The 16964-nt window shown below is 37.3% G+C and overlaps 1 protein-coding gene across 1 annotated transcript in view; it reads right to left on the reverse strand.

Annotated features, from left to right (window-relative positions):
* Nucleotides 1-16964, reverse strand: part of LOC150103937 (voltage-dependent calcium channel type A subunit alpha-1-like) — a 1762795-nt gene that overhangs the window by 909111 nt on the left and 836720 nt on the right. The window lies entirely within an intron of this gene.

Below are 16964 nucleotides of genomic sequence, written 5' to 3' on the forward strand. Positions count from 1 at the left end.
ACTCCACAATAAGGTAAATATAGGTCAGACTTATCTAGGCCTGTAAAAGCAGAGCTATACCCTTGACAGTTCTCAAAAACATATTGTGTGTATTTCAGAATTATCATTACTTGTGCACAAAGCATATCTACTGCTTGACCAATTTCAACCGATTGATTATATATTTAACTTAATTGGAAAATAAGTTAAAATAGTAATGTCTTACCAGAAGGGCTCCTGTCAACTGTACTTTTTCTGAAGCAAGGTTAAAAGCTAGTTAAACAACAACAATAAAAAAAAGCAAGTAGGAGAATAGGAGTTAGATTAATAATGTTACTCAAATAGCAACAAAATTGGGAGTGACTGACAAGCTCAACTACACAGTGATAGCACTGTAAATGGATGAACTAATTGTGCTTTAGACTATCTGCAATTAACTGAAGGTGAGATTAATGAAAGGCCACTAGGCAGTGTTATATGTGCCAAATACAGGTGTTCCAAGCCAGCTTCATGGTTCCACGAAACAACAACAAAAAAACCTTGCTAATTTTGCCTGAAACCAATTTACTTCATAATTCAGATATGAATTATTATTATTATGATTATCATTATTATCAGTAATACTAATCATAATACCTACCATAACAACTATTCACACAAAACAACTAAAGCCATGAAGCCAGAGTACTGTCTGTATTCTTCTTGCAAATCTGCTTATTTTCAGGATAAAAGAAACATCCACCTGTGTATAAGACTGGCTAATTCACTGCACATCCTTGCTAGCCATATACAACTGGCAAGGGCTAGCCCCCCCCCCCCCTTGTTCCAGGAAATTTTACATGATATAACAAGTATTCCTACCACCTTATTATATCATGTAAAATTTCCTCTGCATCAGTCTTAAAAAACACTGCAACAAATTATTATTATTATTTTCAGATGTCTATGGAGTCAAAGACTCATAGTCAGAAGTCCCTCTGTCACACACAACACATCAGACCCTGCTTTAAATACATTCTTTGCAGTCACCATATTTGCATTCCAATCATCCACCACTCTTCATGAAAAAAAATTTATTCTATTTCCATCTTCCACCATTCTATAAACAAATGTTAATCTGATAAAAAAAAACTTTCTAACTTATATATCACTATCATATCCCTTCTCCTATCCATTACACTCTGCAAATTGCAGTTTCTTAACCTTTCTTCATACTCAGTATTCTGGATACTAGAAACTACCTTAGTCAATTGCCTCTACTCTTTCCAATATTGCTTCATCCTTGTGAAAACCAGGTGACCAAATTTGTGCACAACAGTCTATATGTGGCCTAACAAAGGCCTATACATGGAACCATAATCTTCTTACTTCTTCAAGTCAATGTCTTCCCCATCATCGCCAAAATTCATTGTGCTGTCTTAGCAATGTATCCTCTAAATTATAGGTCTCTATCCATTATTATCCCAGATCTCTTATTTTCTCCATCTACAATATATCTTCACCAATTGTATGTTCTACATCTTATCTTTGTTTTCTGAATTTTAAAACCTTACACTTTGAAACATCGAACTAGCAAACCTACACCCATGCCCATTCATGCAGTCTATTCTTCTTCTTCTTGTAAATCCATAACATCTGCTCTACTCCTAATAGTTTTTCGTAACTTTGCATTATCTGCAAACAACTGATTATCCCTATTCAAACTTTCTCCAATATGATTAACATACAAGTTACACAACAATGGCCCTAAAACCTCTTGATGCACACCACTAGTGACTTTCCAGTGTTCAATCCAATGTAATTAATTTTTTTCTAGTCTTTTATACAAGTTTTGTACCTCTGATGCAAATCTAATGACTTGTGAAACTCTTTGGGTTATATTGTTTATTTTAATAGACCTGTTTTATGTTTAGAAACATGGTCTTCATATGGGAAATCAAACAAATGGCCTTACTTTAACAAATCCATCCTACCCATCAAAGGGAATGTCACTGTTGTCAACCCAGTTATGGATCCTAATCCTTACTAATTTCTCCAACACTTTAACCACAACACCTGACACTGAAATTGGACTATAATTTAAAGCCTGAATCTTGTCATCTCCCCTATGAAGGTGTACAATCTTGACTTCCTTTCACTTATATGTTTCTATCATATTTCTTTTTTGCCTATCAACCAAATTTTCAAACCACAAAACAACCATTACAAAGGGGAAAAAAACTAGTTATCTTTAAGACAAACTCACAGCCTCATCAGTGCAATCCAACTGATTTATACAACACATGGCTTACAGTCTTTTATCTTTTTAGCACAAAATTCATAACTACTTTGTCATATTGAACTGGTAACCATACTGCCAGTCAACTGATATAATCCTGATGGATCTCTACATTACCATTATTAACTACTACATTCCCAACTTTACCATCATTAGCCAAAAAACTGAATGTTTCCCTTCAAATCTTTAACAATATCATTAACACAGAATTTAAATGTAGTGGTCCAAGTACAGTCCCAGTGACATCTCAATAGTCACCTATCTTTTCCAGATTTATACCATACCATATATCAGTCTTTGATGCCTGCCAATCAGTCATGCAGTTCCATATCCAATCCACATTTGTTCTAAGTTTGCAAAAAGAGTTCTGCGTGTTGTTCTAAAATACATTTACAAAATCCAGCAGTAGAGCACAGCCATTTCTGTTATTCAATGTAACTGTTACTACATAATGGAAAGGAAGTAATTTACTAAGGCAAGACCTACCTTTCACAAATCTGCCATGTCATATCATTCCACACAGATGATCATATTGCAATACATCGATTTTTGACTTTTGTCTTTAAGCAACTTTACCAGATATCTAATTCAATTCATGTTTGTATTCACATTGAGATTTCATAATATCCTATTATTATTATTATTAACATTTCTCTTCCATGGTCAGAGACTCATCGTGGGAGATACACACTATTGCACACAATGCTCATCCAACAGTGCTTTAAACTGATTCAATGTGTCTACATCCACAACACACTCAGGCAATGCATTCCACTCTCCATGCAAAGAACCAACTCCTCACTCCTCTACTCACACCCTCCTTATACAGTTTCCAGTGATGGCCTCTTGTTTTACCATCCCCTCTCCCATTCTATGAAATATCTCTTCCATGTCGATCTGATAACAATCTCTGACTAGCTTATATGTCTCGATCATACCCCCCCCCTTCCTCCTATTCACGAGGCTCTGCAACTTACATTCTCTTAATCTATCTTCATACTCCACATTCCAAAGACCACTGACCACCTTTGTGAATCTCCTCTGGACCCTTTCCAACATATCCTGGTCACCATGAAAACCCTGTGACCATATCTGTGCACAATAATCATGAGGCCTGATCAAGGCCTTATACAATCATATCATAACCTCTCTATTTCTACATGTCAGGGTCCTCTGCATCATTGCCATTATCTGATGTGAAGTCTTCACAGCTTGTGCAATGTGGCTTCTGAATTTCAGGTCCTTGTCCACCATCACTCCTAGATCTCTCATTTCCTCTACTTCCTTTAAAGTTTCCCCAACAAGTTTATACTTCGCATCCCATCATTGCTTACCAAATCTCAAAACCTTACACTTTGCAACATTGAACTGATAGTTCCACTTACCTGCCCATTCATGCAATCTATTCAACTCCTCTTGTAAAGCCATAACATCTGCTTGACTCTGCATTGCTTTCCCCAGTTTTGCATCATCTGCAAACAGCTGCATATCACTAGTTAAACCCATCCCAATATCATTAACATACAAATTGAACAACAATGGCCCCATGTGGCACACAACTAGTGACCTTTCTCTTTTGGGATACTGCACTACCATATACAACTTTCTGATACCTATCTGACAGCCAGTTACTGATCAAAATCAGAAGTCTGTTATCCATATCAGATATCCTATACATTTCCAGTTCATCTATCACTTTTCTCACATGGGTTCAAGTCACATCTGTCACTGCATTATCACTGTCTAAATGACACAGGTTTGAAAAGCAATCACTCAGTAATTACACTACTTCTGCTGCTGTTAACTCTCTTCCATCAGCATCTTTAAAAAAATTATCCTACCATAATCATTTTCCTTTTATTCACTACATAGTGAAAGATCTAACTCTTGGAGTTAATTCTTTCACTACGTAGTTCTTTCTAATTTCTTCTCACAGTCTGATTTTGCTTTCTTTACCATACTGGTCCCCTTTCTTGCATGTAGTTTTTACTGCTCATGAGTTTGCTGATCATATTTTTTTACATAATTCCTCTACAATACTTTTTTTTTCAGCACATGCTTAATGATGCTATTCATATATTTAGTACATCCTGATTTATCCTTCCTTCCTTTGTGTATATAGTCTGATATATACTTCTTACCTCTAAATACCTCTTGTTAGCACACTGATAATATCCTTCCTTTGCAACATCTTATGCTGACACTGCTCAAAATATTTCCTAAGTATTTTATAATCATCAGCATCATAGGTCCATATGCACTACCTTCTTCTCCCTCCCCCTTTTTTTAAGAGAAAATTTCCACATGCCTAGCCACTTCTGTCAAAACCGAATGATCACTATCCCAAATCAGAGGCAAAGTGGATATCTTCATTCAAATAATCTTTGATGCTATTACCATATCTATTCATCTCAAACCTCAGAAATTCAATCATCACATCATAATAAGTTTAGTTTAATCCTTTATTCAAGTGTGAGCAAACAAAGTTTGCACCTGAAAGTTTCTTCAGGACTGAGCTAAGGTGGCACAACACCAAGGCAACTCGTGGTAAAGATGGAGAAAGCTATCATCACTCCTATGTCAGTATCTCTCATAATGCAAAGCACATCTCCTTGCGGATATGTGTAATGCTATGCATTAAAGCAAGGGCCACTACTGGCCCTTGCGGATACGTGTTGCTGATAAGGCAAGGGCCACTACTGGCCCTTGCCTTAATGCATAGCATTACACATATCCGCAAGGAGATGTGCTTTGCATTATGGGAGATACTGAGATAGGAGTGATGATATCTTTCTCCACCTTTGCCACGAGTTGCCTTGGTGTTGCACCACCTTAGCTCAGTTCTAAAGATACTTTCAGGTGCAAACTTTGTTTGCTACACTTGGATAAAGTGTAACAAACATGTGTAGCATTAAAGTGTAGCAAATATGTGTAGCATTACACATATCCGCAAGGAGATGTGCTTTGCATTATGGGAGATACTGAGATAGGAGTGATGATGGCTTTCTCCTTTACCATGAGTTGCCTTGGTGTAGCACCACCTTAGCTCAGTTCTAAAGATACTTTCAGGCGCAAACTTTGTTTGCTACACTTGGATAAAGGATTAAACTAAACTTATTATAGTGTAACAAGTGAAAAATAAACTCTCAACAATCATCACATCCTTTTATAGGTAATTATCTCTCAGTAGCTCTGTAAGTTTCATTTTTTCTCACATGTGTTCTTTCTACTTTCCACACTATCTCTTTGTAGTTGAAGATCCTATAACAATAACTTGCCCTGAATTTTTTTTTTTTTAATATATGTATCGATCCTATGTAGGAGAGGGTGAAGAACCTATAAACACATCAGTGCTGAGAAGGGGGAGGGAATGGGAAAGCAGAAGTTAATTGACATTTTTCTTGAAACCACTTCAGAAATGTTCCAGAGGACAGAGGTAGAATAGAATAAAAGAGAAAGAAGAGAAGTAGGTATGATATGTTTGCAGTTACAATGAAAAGGGATGCTGAGAAGCTGCCACCCTTTTTTTAACAGTCCCAGTAGAAAGTGGAGGAATAATGGCTACCAGCTGAGTGAAGAAGCAATCATCGAAGTACATGTACAACAGGCACAATACTGAAACATTGAGGCTGTAAGGCAGATGTTGATATGAGTCTGTAAGAGAGGGATCATATATGAGTCCAATTGCTCTCCTAGCATCAATAATTTTTATTAAGATTTTAGATTCACCAACCAAAACACAGGAGTAGTATTTTAAGGATGAGCAGATTTGAGTTGTATATAGTAAGTAGCTGGGGGGGGGGGGGGAGATGGAGGTACCATCTTGAGTAGAATAGAATGGCTAGTTTTTTAGATTCTGAGTAAGTGAATGATGACAAGTAAGGCTGAAGGTAAATGTTAATACAAGCAGAGAGAGAGAGAGAGAGAGAGATCTGATCTTGTCTGGTAATCTGTGTATTACTAAAGAGAAGACTAGGTGAGTTGAGATTATTTTTGTGAGAAAAAAAGGAAAGACAGAATTTTGGTGGCAGTGAAGGTGAACAATTTGTCCTCACCTCATTGAAGGATAATATGAAGATCAATGTTTAAAGCACTGGTTGAAGATAAGTTTCAGGCTTGGAATGTATATAAGCACTGCATAATTTGTTAAATGAATAGGATGAACGGAGATTACTATCATCAGCAAAAACTGTGAATAGGATTAGTGATGATTGACAGTATGTAATTTACGTGTGGGAGAAAGAGGTAGGTGATAGAATGGAGCTTGAAGGAGTTCCTGTATTGGTGACAAAGCTTGAGGAGAGGGAGCCATCCACCATGACATATTGAACAACCATAGAGAGAGAGAGAGTTAGTTACTCAATTACAAAAGATTACAAGTACACCAAGGGATGGCAATTTGCTTATCAGGCCTTGATGCCATACACAGTCAAAAGGTGTGGAAATGCCCAGAGTGACAGCATGTTTCTCCAAACCTTTCCATGGAACATGTCCAATGGTGGTAATGTAGGCTAAGAAGTCAACTGTGGACTTTGAATGGCAAAATCCACACTGGCAGTTGCTGATTGACTGGTGAGCCTCTAGATAGTGGCGAAGTCGAATATTGATGACATTTTCCATTATTTTAGAAAGGACTGAGGTGATGCAAGTAACTGATACTTTGATAGCAGACTTTTTATCTTTTCTTGGAATATGCTGGATATATAATTTCTTCCATGTATTGGGAAAAGTACTAGCTAAATATAAAAGATTATACAGATGATACAGGACAAGTGTTTGTTTTAGAGCACAATATTTGAGTAAAATTGGGAGATGCCATCAAGACCAGAACTTTTTAGTGTGGCAAAAACCACACAAGGCATATATTCCTTGTATCCTGGAATGGTAGGAGGTGATTTGCCTTGGTAATATATGCAAAAGTGGAATGAAAAGCATGACACCATGAGATAGAGAAAGAGAAAGAGAGAGAGAGAGATGCACCTCTTCTCTCTTATTCACTCACTCACTGATAATTTTCCAATACATGCCATCTACATCTTTCTTTGCCATCTTTAATCTTTGCAGCAAACAACTTGTATTTTGTCCTGCTTGCCTTTATCTCACGCCATAGAGCCTCAAATACACTGCCTCCCATTCTATTGTTATTAGTTTCAATTCTTCTGCTATCATCAGAAATACCCCAACAATATTCTAACCCTGAAAATATAATACTCTTTCATTCTGTCCCTATATATCATTCTCCATCAACTAAGTCTCACTCCTTATGCTAATGGCAATCTTTTGTAATTAGTAAAACTGACCAATGCCAAAACTTTTCATTCGCTTTTCCCCTCTGATGCATCTGTCATTAATGTACATCAATTACAATATCCCCTTGTGCTTACAAAAAACTTTTGCATCTTTTAATGACTACTCCATGTAGATAGATTAAGGGTAACTGTGCGCGTGTGCACACACACGCACACACACACTTACGGACAATCCCTCCTCCTATAGCTGTAATTTCCCTGAGTTTCTCTCATTACATACCACTTTCTCCAGTCTATCTCCATAGTCACTGGAGCACAGTAGGTCAACCATATTTATTGTTGAGAGACAGTTACTGGGTGGACACTGGGGAGTTCTTTCAGTTGGTGCAGCAGTGGGAAGGAGCGATGACGAGGGGACCATCCCTGGAAGGTACAAAAGGAAGCAGTGAGCAAGAGGGTGAGAAGTGTTTTTTTTTGCATGGAGGGTGGTAGAACCGTGGAATGTACTGCCTGATAGAGTGGTGAGAGCAAGAACGATCCTCCTGCGATGAGTCTCTTGACTTCATGGAGGCCTGAATAATAATAATAATAATATTTATCTCCTTTCATACCTTAATACATCTACACTCTATACAACCTTAAAATGTACATCATTCCTCCTACACAATTCATTGACTCATTTGCAATCATTAGGTTCTTAATATCCTCCATGGATCTTTACTTTCTCAACCAAATCTTTCATATCCTCTTGCATTTCACGTTTGTCACCTTTCAAATCATTTATATCTTCTAGAGTTATCAAGTCTTTCAATTTTGAAAAATATCAGCCATAACCATTATTCAAATCTTAGTTATTATACATAACTCTCTGTTAAAATTTTAACTCTCTGTTAAAATCAATTAAAAGTGGTATTATTTTTATGGTTCTTCACTTTAATTTCTCTTTAAACTTCAATTGGGAATTCTGTTGAAATCAATAAGAAATAGTAAATAATTAATTATAACTGTATGGTATTAATTAAAAGGAAGTATATTTAAACTGATAACTGACAAAATTAGTTTGTTGACACAACAGACAGCGACCTAATTAACCCTTACTTCATTTTCATGTTTTCCTTCTGAACTGCTAAATTTCTCTCTAAAAATGCAAATAAACATTGTATGCCCAATGCAAAAAAGGAAGTAATTAATTATTTGCATGCAATTCCTATTTTTTGTGTATGTAACTGCCAACAATATGCAAATACATCAGATAATGATGGCCAGCCTGCCTGGCCAAGTGGTTAGCATATCCGCCCTCCAGCCAAAAGGCTGCGGGTTCGAATCCCGCTTGGGCATGGATGTTTGTGGTTGTCTGTGGAAATAGCAGTGGTGATGATTGGTGGTAGATGGTGTTGGTGTAGTTGAGGTCAGTTAGTGGATTGAGTGGTGGAGACAGAGCTGTAGAGCAGAGGTGCCCTCCCTTGATGAGTCTTTGGACTCCCTGTAGGTGTCAAATAATAATGATTCATTTGAATAATACATTATTCAAATGAATAATAGGGCGCTCGTGAGTCAAGCGCAGTGATATGTATAAGAAAAGCTCCTGATTGGGATAAGTTTTCTAGGAAAATAATTAAATATATATGCATAATTGTTTGAGTAAGAGAGGCTGTAAATGTTGTGCGCTACCGGTTTTATTAGTGTGGGTTTTTTTTTTTGCCAAAACTTAATTACAAAATCGTTATTATTAGACTTAGTAACCTGCAAAAAATGGAGGCAGCATTGTCATTCCATGACTTTAATGTAGATTTCAGTCGTTTCGTTAAGTGCGACGAGGTCTGTTATATGTATTCTTTCGATTACATAAATGATTTGTGGATATTTGGTGAGGATGGAAGGAGGGTGTGTGCGAAGCATGACCTGAATGAGGAATTGATGAATGCAAATATGAACTTGATGAAAGAAAGTGTTAGAGGCTAAATTGTCGCAGGGAAAATGAGTACACATTTGAAAGAAAAGAATGGTGAGAAATGTTAAAAAATCAGTAAAAAAGAAAAAGAGCAATTTGAAAACCGTAACGGATGTTAAAAGGGATGAAAGTGAGGTGAGAGTGGCAGAAGGAAACAAAATTGAGAGAAATAATGAAACTAAAAATGGCATGACACAGAAATCGAAAGAACGGATGACAGCAAAAAAAGAATGAATGATAGCGAAAGTTCGACGCATGTTGGACTGAAAGTACAGAAACAAAGAAAGATGAATGAGTGTGAAAATGAGAAGAATGATAGCGAAAGTTGGATGCATGGTGGACCGAAAGTGCGGAAACAAAGAAGGATGAATGAGAGTGAAAGTGAGAAGAGGGGGTTGAGAGTTAGAAAGATTGAATGATAGAGAGAAAGTGTCGTGAGATTCGGAAGTTGAAATGGATTGGATGAGGCAAGAAATGAAATGGATGAGGAATGAAATTAAGAAAATTTGGGTAAAAACTATCAAAATAAATAATGATGGCATGAAAGAGTGAACGAAAGATGAGCGAGTGGCGTTGTATAATAACTCCATTATTAAAGGTGTGTTGGATGACAGGATGCACAAGGTATGTTTTCCAGGCAGTAAAATGAGTAGAGTGATTGAGGCATTGGATATGAGGCAGGAGCGAGCAAAAGAGTTAATAGTATTAATAGGTACGAATGATTTGAGAGAGGACAAAGAGTGTGTCAGAATGGATATCAGGAGGCTGCCTAGAGGATAAAAGAGAATGACCGGAAGGGTAGTTAGCATGTTGCCTAGGTATGATTGTGGTGAAATGAGGTGGAGAGCAAGGATTATGAATGATATGCTGGCTGAAATGTGTGAGGAGATGGGAGTACAGTTTGTTAATGTATGGGATGAGTTTGAGGGATGAAGTGAGCTGTATGGGAGCGATGGACTGGATTTGAGTGGTTATGGTGTGAGTCGCTTGGAGAGACTGCTGCTAGCAGGTAGAGAAGTGAATAGAGAGAATGAACCAGATCGAGTGGGAAGTGATGTAGAAGAGTGGGAGAGTAAGACATCAGAGCTTGAAGAGGTGGTTATGAATGAGAAAGTGAGTGGTATTAGTATAGAAAATGAGAGAATGGGTGAAAAAGAGGAGCAGGAAAAAGGGGAGGCTCAGGGTGGAGAGGGGTACACAGCATGAGAAAGGTGGATGCTCCCAGAGGAGGTGAGCATGTGTGGCAGGAAATTAAAGGGATGACTAGGGATATGGTTTTGAGGCAGTATGGTGTGAGATAGAGGTGAATGGAATCAAATACTTGGAGTGATGTTGTTATAGACCAGGTAATGTGGATGGTGGTGATAATGAAATGTACAATCAAATTAGCCAAGTAAATAAGAAAAGGGTGATCATTATGGTAATATAGACAGGAATGATGAGATAGCAACTGGAAGTAAAGAAAACAGTTGGAATTGAGAAGGGTTTTAAAATGAAGAAACAGAAAGGGAAACGGCCCCCAGTTGAGCATGGAGAGATCACATCGAGTGAGTGGATCTACAGCCAGTGGAACAAGCTGTAGATCCAGAAATGAGCTGTTGTGTTTGTATACAAATGCTAGAAGTATAAGAAACAAGGCAGATGAAATGGTTGCACTAATTGCAGCTGTTCACCCAAAAATTGTCAGAATAAGTGTGACATGGTTGGAAGAGGATGACATCCTGACAGGAATAGAGATGGAAGGGTATGATGTGTTTCGTGAGGACATAAGGGGTAAAAAGGGAGGGGGAGTGATATTGATGATAGAGAAAAAGTTATGTCCACATAAAGTAGAGATACAAGAGGGAAATAATGCCAGTGGTTTTGAGGCAGTATGGTGTGAGATAGAGGTGAATGGAATCAAATACTTGGAGTGATGTTGTTATAGACCAGGTAATGTGGATGGTGGTGATAATGAAATGTACAATCAAATTAGCCAAGTAAATAAGAAAAGGGTGATCATTATGGTAATATAGACAGGAATGATGAGATAGCAACTGGAAGTAAAGAAATCGAGTTTCTTGAATATTTGAGGGATAACTACCTCAGACAGTATGTAACAGAGGGCACACAAGGATTGAGGGTCATGGATTTGGTCATCTCATCAGAGGATGTAATTATAAATGAGGTGTCAAATCATCCACCAATTGGTGAGAGTGACCATGAGGTGATTACCTGGGTGGTTGCCAGCAGTGTGAGGACCTCTGTGAGAAAAGGGTATATGTGGAACTACAAGGGGGGGGGATTATGAAGAGCTCAGAAGACAGCTTGTGGGTGTAGCGTGGAATGAGGAGTTAGCTGGAAAAGAGATCAATACAGCTTGGGGGATTTTCAAAAACTGTTTAGTAGATGCAATGTCTAAATGCATTCCAAGGGTGAGAAGGTTAAATAAGGTGGGTGTGAGATGGATGAATAAAGAGATTAAGCATGCGATACAGAGAAAAAGAGCATTGTGGAGGCAGCATAAGAGAAGTGGAAATAACCAATTCCATGAGGTCTACAAAGACCAAGCAAGGAGAGTGACTTGGTTGGTGAGAGAAGCTAAAGAGAGGTATGAACAGCAGTTGGCTAATGAAACCAAAAAGAATCTTAAAGAATTCTTTCGATACGTAGCCAGCAAAAGAAATAATAATTATTGAAGGATGACACTGATTGGAGAAAATGGTATAAAGACAGCTGATGCAGAATGTGTGGTGGAGATACTTAATGAACAGTTCATAAAGATATTTCAATCTGTGAATGTGACTTCATGGAGGGATTGAGAGCAGTTGATGATGGGGAGGAGAGACTGACTGTAGGTGAGCAAGAGGTGTATGGGGAGTTGAGTAAACTAGATGTTAATAAGGCTGTGGGAGTTGATAATATATCATCACGTATTCTGAAAGAATATGTCAGGGAATTGACACCTACCTTGACATATTTTTTTAATATGAGTCTTGCACTCAGTCAAGTTCCTAAGGAGTGGAAGGAGGGCAAGATTGTGTCACTTCATAAAGGAGGTGATCGAACTCAAGCATCAAACTATAGGCCTATTTGTGTGTCAAGTGTTGTGGTTAAGTTGTTGGAGAAGCTTGTGAGAACTAGGATCCAGAGTTGGGTTGATAACAATGGTATTATCTTTGATGGACAGCATGGATTTGCTAAAGGGAGGTCATGTTTTAGTAATCTACTTACTTATTACAATAAAGTGACTGCTTCCTTGGACAGAGGAAAAGGATACACAGTAATATACTTGGATTTTGCAAAGGCTTTTGTTAGAGTACCTCATGATAGGTTGATATCAAACTAAGCAGATGGGGTTGGATATTAAATTGGTGCATTGGATTGGAGACTGGCTATCTGATAGGTATCAACAAGTTGTGTATGGGGGAGCGATATTCAGGAAAAGGAATATCACTAGTGGAGTGCCTCAGGGGTCTGTTTTAGGTCTATTACTGTTTGTTTTAGGTCTATAACTTGTATATTAATGATATAGGTGAAGATTTGGATGGAGATATTCAGTTGTTTGCAGATGATGCAAAGTTAGGACGTACCATAAAGAGTAGTGAAGATGTTGTGGCCTTGCAAGAGGACTTGAATAGATTGAGTGATTGGGCAAGCAGATGGGGGTTTGAGTTCAATGTTGCAAAATGTAAGGTTTTAAAATTTGGAAAACAAAGATGGGATGCAGAATTTATGCTTGGTGAGAATATATTGTTGGAAGTAGAGGAAATAAGAGATCTGGGGGTGATGGTGGATAAGGATCTAAAATTTATGGGAAACATCATCAAAATTGTGAAGACAACACAAAGGCTTCTGGGAATTATGCAGAGGACACTGATGTGTAAAAGTAGGAAGATTCTTGTTCCGTTGTATAAGGCTTTGATTAGCCCACACATGGACTATTGTGCTCAGATTTGGTCACCGGGTTTTCAGAAGGATGAAGAGATGTTGGAAAGGGTACAAAGGAGACTGACTAAGGTAGTTTCTGACCTCTGGAATGTCGATTATGATAAAGATTGAGAAGATGCAATTTGCAGAGTCTGGTGGACAGGAGGAAGAGGGGAGATATGATAGAGACCTACAAGTTGGTAAAGGATTGTTATAGGATCAATGCTGGAAAAGTTTTAGAGAGAATAGTGGGAGATCAGGAGAGAACCAGAGGTCATCCCTGGAAACTGTATGAAGAGGATGTGAGTAGGGGAGTGAGAGGCAGGTTTTTTTTGTGCAGAGTTGTTGTGAATGATTGGAATGCCTTGTCTGAGAATGTGGTGTCTGCAAAGAGTTTGAATGTGTTTAAAACACGGTATGATGAGCTGTGTGTTTGTGATAAAAGGATCTCCCAGATGAGTCTTTGATTCCATGTGGTCTTGGGGTGGTAATAATAATAATAACAATAATAATTAATTATTCCCAAACCTGCCCCTGATAATTATTACATTATTAAGATGAAGTCTACTGTATATGTAATTATAATTTGTATCACTCATTTGTAAGTTAATATTAAATTAAAAATTTCTAATAATCTTTATTAGAATATTTCAAGTTATATAGATAAATAAATGTATCAATTACTAATTATATGAAGAGCCAATGGCTTCAATTCGGCTACATGAACTTATTTAAGTTAAGGGATATTACATCCGATATTGTTTCTTAGCAGAATAAGGAACTCAAAGAGTTTCATGCCGAATATAGAAACTATATAAAGTTCGGCAATTCCAATTCCATTTCAATTCATGTCGCCAAATTGAAGCCATTGGCTCTTCATATAATTAGTAATTTATTAGTACACCTTCTTGGCAATTCTTATAGAAGGGATGTAAGTTCTGTTCGCTACAAACTTGGTATCAACTAGGTCTACCAACTTACTGATGAGACCTCAATAAAGGTTGAAACCGGTCTGGCTAGTGACCTTCTCTCATAATGTAGAACAGTAATACAGCTCCTAGGAGCTAAGTTCACATTATGGGTAAATACCAAGAATAGTGATCAGAACTTGCTCCACTCTTACTATGAGTTGCCTCAGTTTGCACTACCAAATGGGTCAGGTATTGCACTATCCAGGTATTTGCTTACGCTTGGAATCGCCGAACTTTATATAGTTTCTATATTCGGCAATAAACTCTTTGAGTTCCTTATTCGGCTAAGAAACAATATGGGATGTAATATCCCTTAACTTAAATAAATATATCAATTTTATACTTAATGAAGAATTTAATGAAATTTCAGAGTGAATAATGCATTAAAACTTTGCTTTTTTAATGAAAGATAATGCTATTTTCTCATTATATTCTTATATAGCATTAGAGAAATACATTTCTTAATAGAAGCAATCTGCATTACTAAGATCTTCTTAAGTTAGAATGTTGGAAGAACAATTATAAATATAAGATATGTGAGACAGAATTTCAGGGAAGAAAAGGAATAATGCATGACTAGTAATTAGCATTATTCCAGGTCACCATTGGAATCACAATGATATAATGACTGACTTTAATCTGTACTGATCACAATGTTTGGCTGAAGCATATTCAGCATTGGCATACTCACCAACTACTCTGTAATACAATCCACTTACTCACTCACCACTCTCCAATTATTTCTTACACCCTTAAAACACGAACATTATACAGCTTCCATGGATGACTTCTTCAAAGTACTTCTTGTAGATCTATCTAACAGGTGCCTTAATCATATCACATGTCCACCTCTTGTCTGAAATTTGTATTCCCTTAATTAGTCTTTGTAGTCCTCAGAAGTCTTCAAGAGTCATCTTGGAGTCTCCTCTTTAATGTTTTATTATTTCCTTATTTCCCAGACATAAAGGTGACAAGATATGTACATGGAATCAAGATGTGACCTGATCAATTCTATATGGTAGCATTATAATCTCCCTATCCCTAATTATCATTGGCCTTTGCATTAAACTTGCAGTTTTCTAAATAACTTACACAACCTCGGAATTGCATCTCACACTTCAAATCCCTACCCACCATCACTCCTGTATATCTTGCCTTTGCCATTTTGTAGACCATATTTTCCAAAGTGGAATACAACTTTATTCCATCTCCTCTGGGAAAAATTGTATGGCCTTAGAGCTGACAACTTTGAACTGTTGTCAGCTCTAAGGCCTGATTATGTTGCAACATAATCAAGCCTGTTATTACCCTTTTCAATTTAGTATCATCTGCAAACACTGTATATCTCATCTCAAACCATATCATCAATAAATAAAATCAACAGAGATCTCTCTCCAAAAGAAAACATGTGGTATCACCTTCTCTTCATGAAATCACCATTATACAGAATTTGTTGATTTCTATCAGTTAGCTATCCATCTAAGCTATCAATCGCCTATATCTATTTTCTTCAATTTCAATAGTAGTTTATTGCGCAGCATCTATCAAATTTCCTTGCAAAATATAGAAACATTATGTTATAAGCATGTGGATGTAAAATTGCCAGCCTATCTGGCCAAGTGGTTAGCGTATCTGCTCTCCAGCCAAAAGGCTGTGGGTTCGAATCCTGCCGTGGTCACGAATGTTTGTGATTGTTTTTGGAAATACTAGTGGTGGTGGTCGGTAGTAGATGGCATTGATGTAGTTTGGTGGATTGAGTGGTGGAGGCAGAGTTGTAGAGCAGGTGCCCTCCCTCAATGAGTCTCTGGACTCCCTGAAAGTGTTAAATAATAATAAATACAAATGTAATCCTATTATAAAATGTAACTAGGTTATTGAAGTAAGCTACCTTCTGGAACGATTACTATTCTTATGAATACAGTATTGTGTTTTATCTCTAATCAGCCTTTCTGCAATGTTCACTGCAATACCTGATTGCTACAACAGATTTGGGTCCCCCTTCTTTTCCCTTACCTAAATTCTTCAGGAAATATTCCTGTTGCCAGACTCTTAGTGAATAACAAAGTCAAGGAACTTGAAACACGCATACATTACCTTATTATGCATGCTGAAAACACATCCCATAGCGCAATCTTATTAAAATACTGAGCATAAAACAATTCATATTCATCAACTGCTAGTCTCTCCTCTTCCTTGTCTATCATACTCAATACTCCTTTCCAGACTTAAGCAATATGAAATACACTAATCTTTAAAGGTACCCGTGACATGACTATAAACAATAAATTACACAATAACCATAGTATATACATATCCTGAAATATCCTAATTCAGCTGGAAAAACAAGATCTATAGACAAGTTGAAGGCACTGCCATGGGTAGCCCTCTGTCTCCCCCTTCAACAAACTATTTTTTGAACCATCTGGAAGATACCATGTTCTCATCCATTCATCCCTAACCCTCTCACTGGTTTCATTATGTTGATGATTTCTTTGCTGTTTAGCCTTATTCTGAAAATGAACTTATCACTTTCCTACAACAGATCAATAACCTTCACCCATGCATTCAATTCACCATAGGAAAAAGAAAAGGCTGGCAGTTTACCATTTTTGGACAATCATTCTTAC

The sequence above is a fragment of the Typopeltis vanoorti genome, chromosome 8 (genome assembly GCF_054136105.1).
Source record: "Typopeltis vanoorti isolate ZY-2024b chromosome 8, IOZ_Tvanoo_1.0, whole genome shotgun sequence".
NCBI lineage: Eukaryota > Metazoa > Arthropoda > Arachnida > Uropygi > Thelyphonidae > Typopeltis > Typopeltis vanoorti.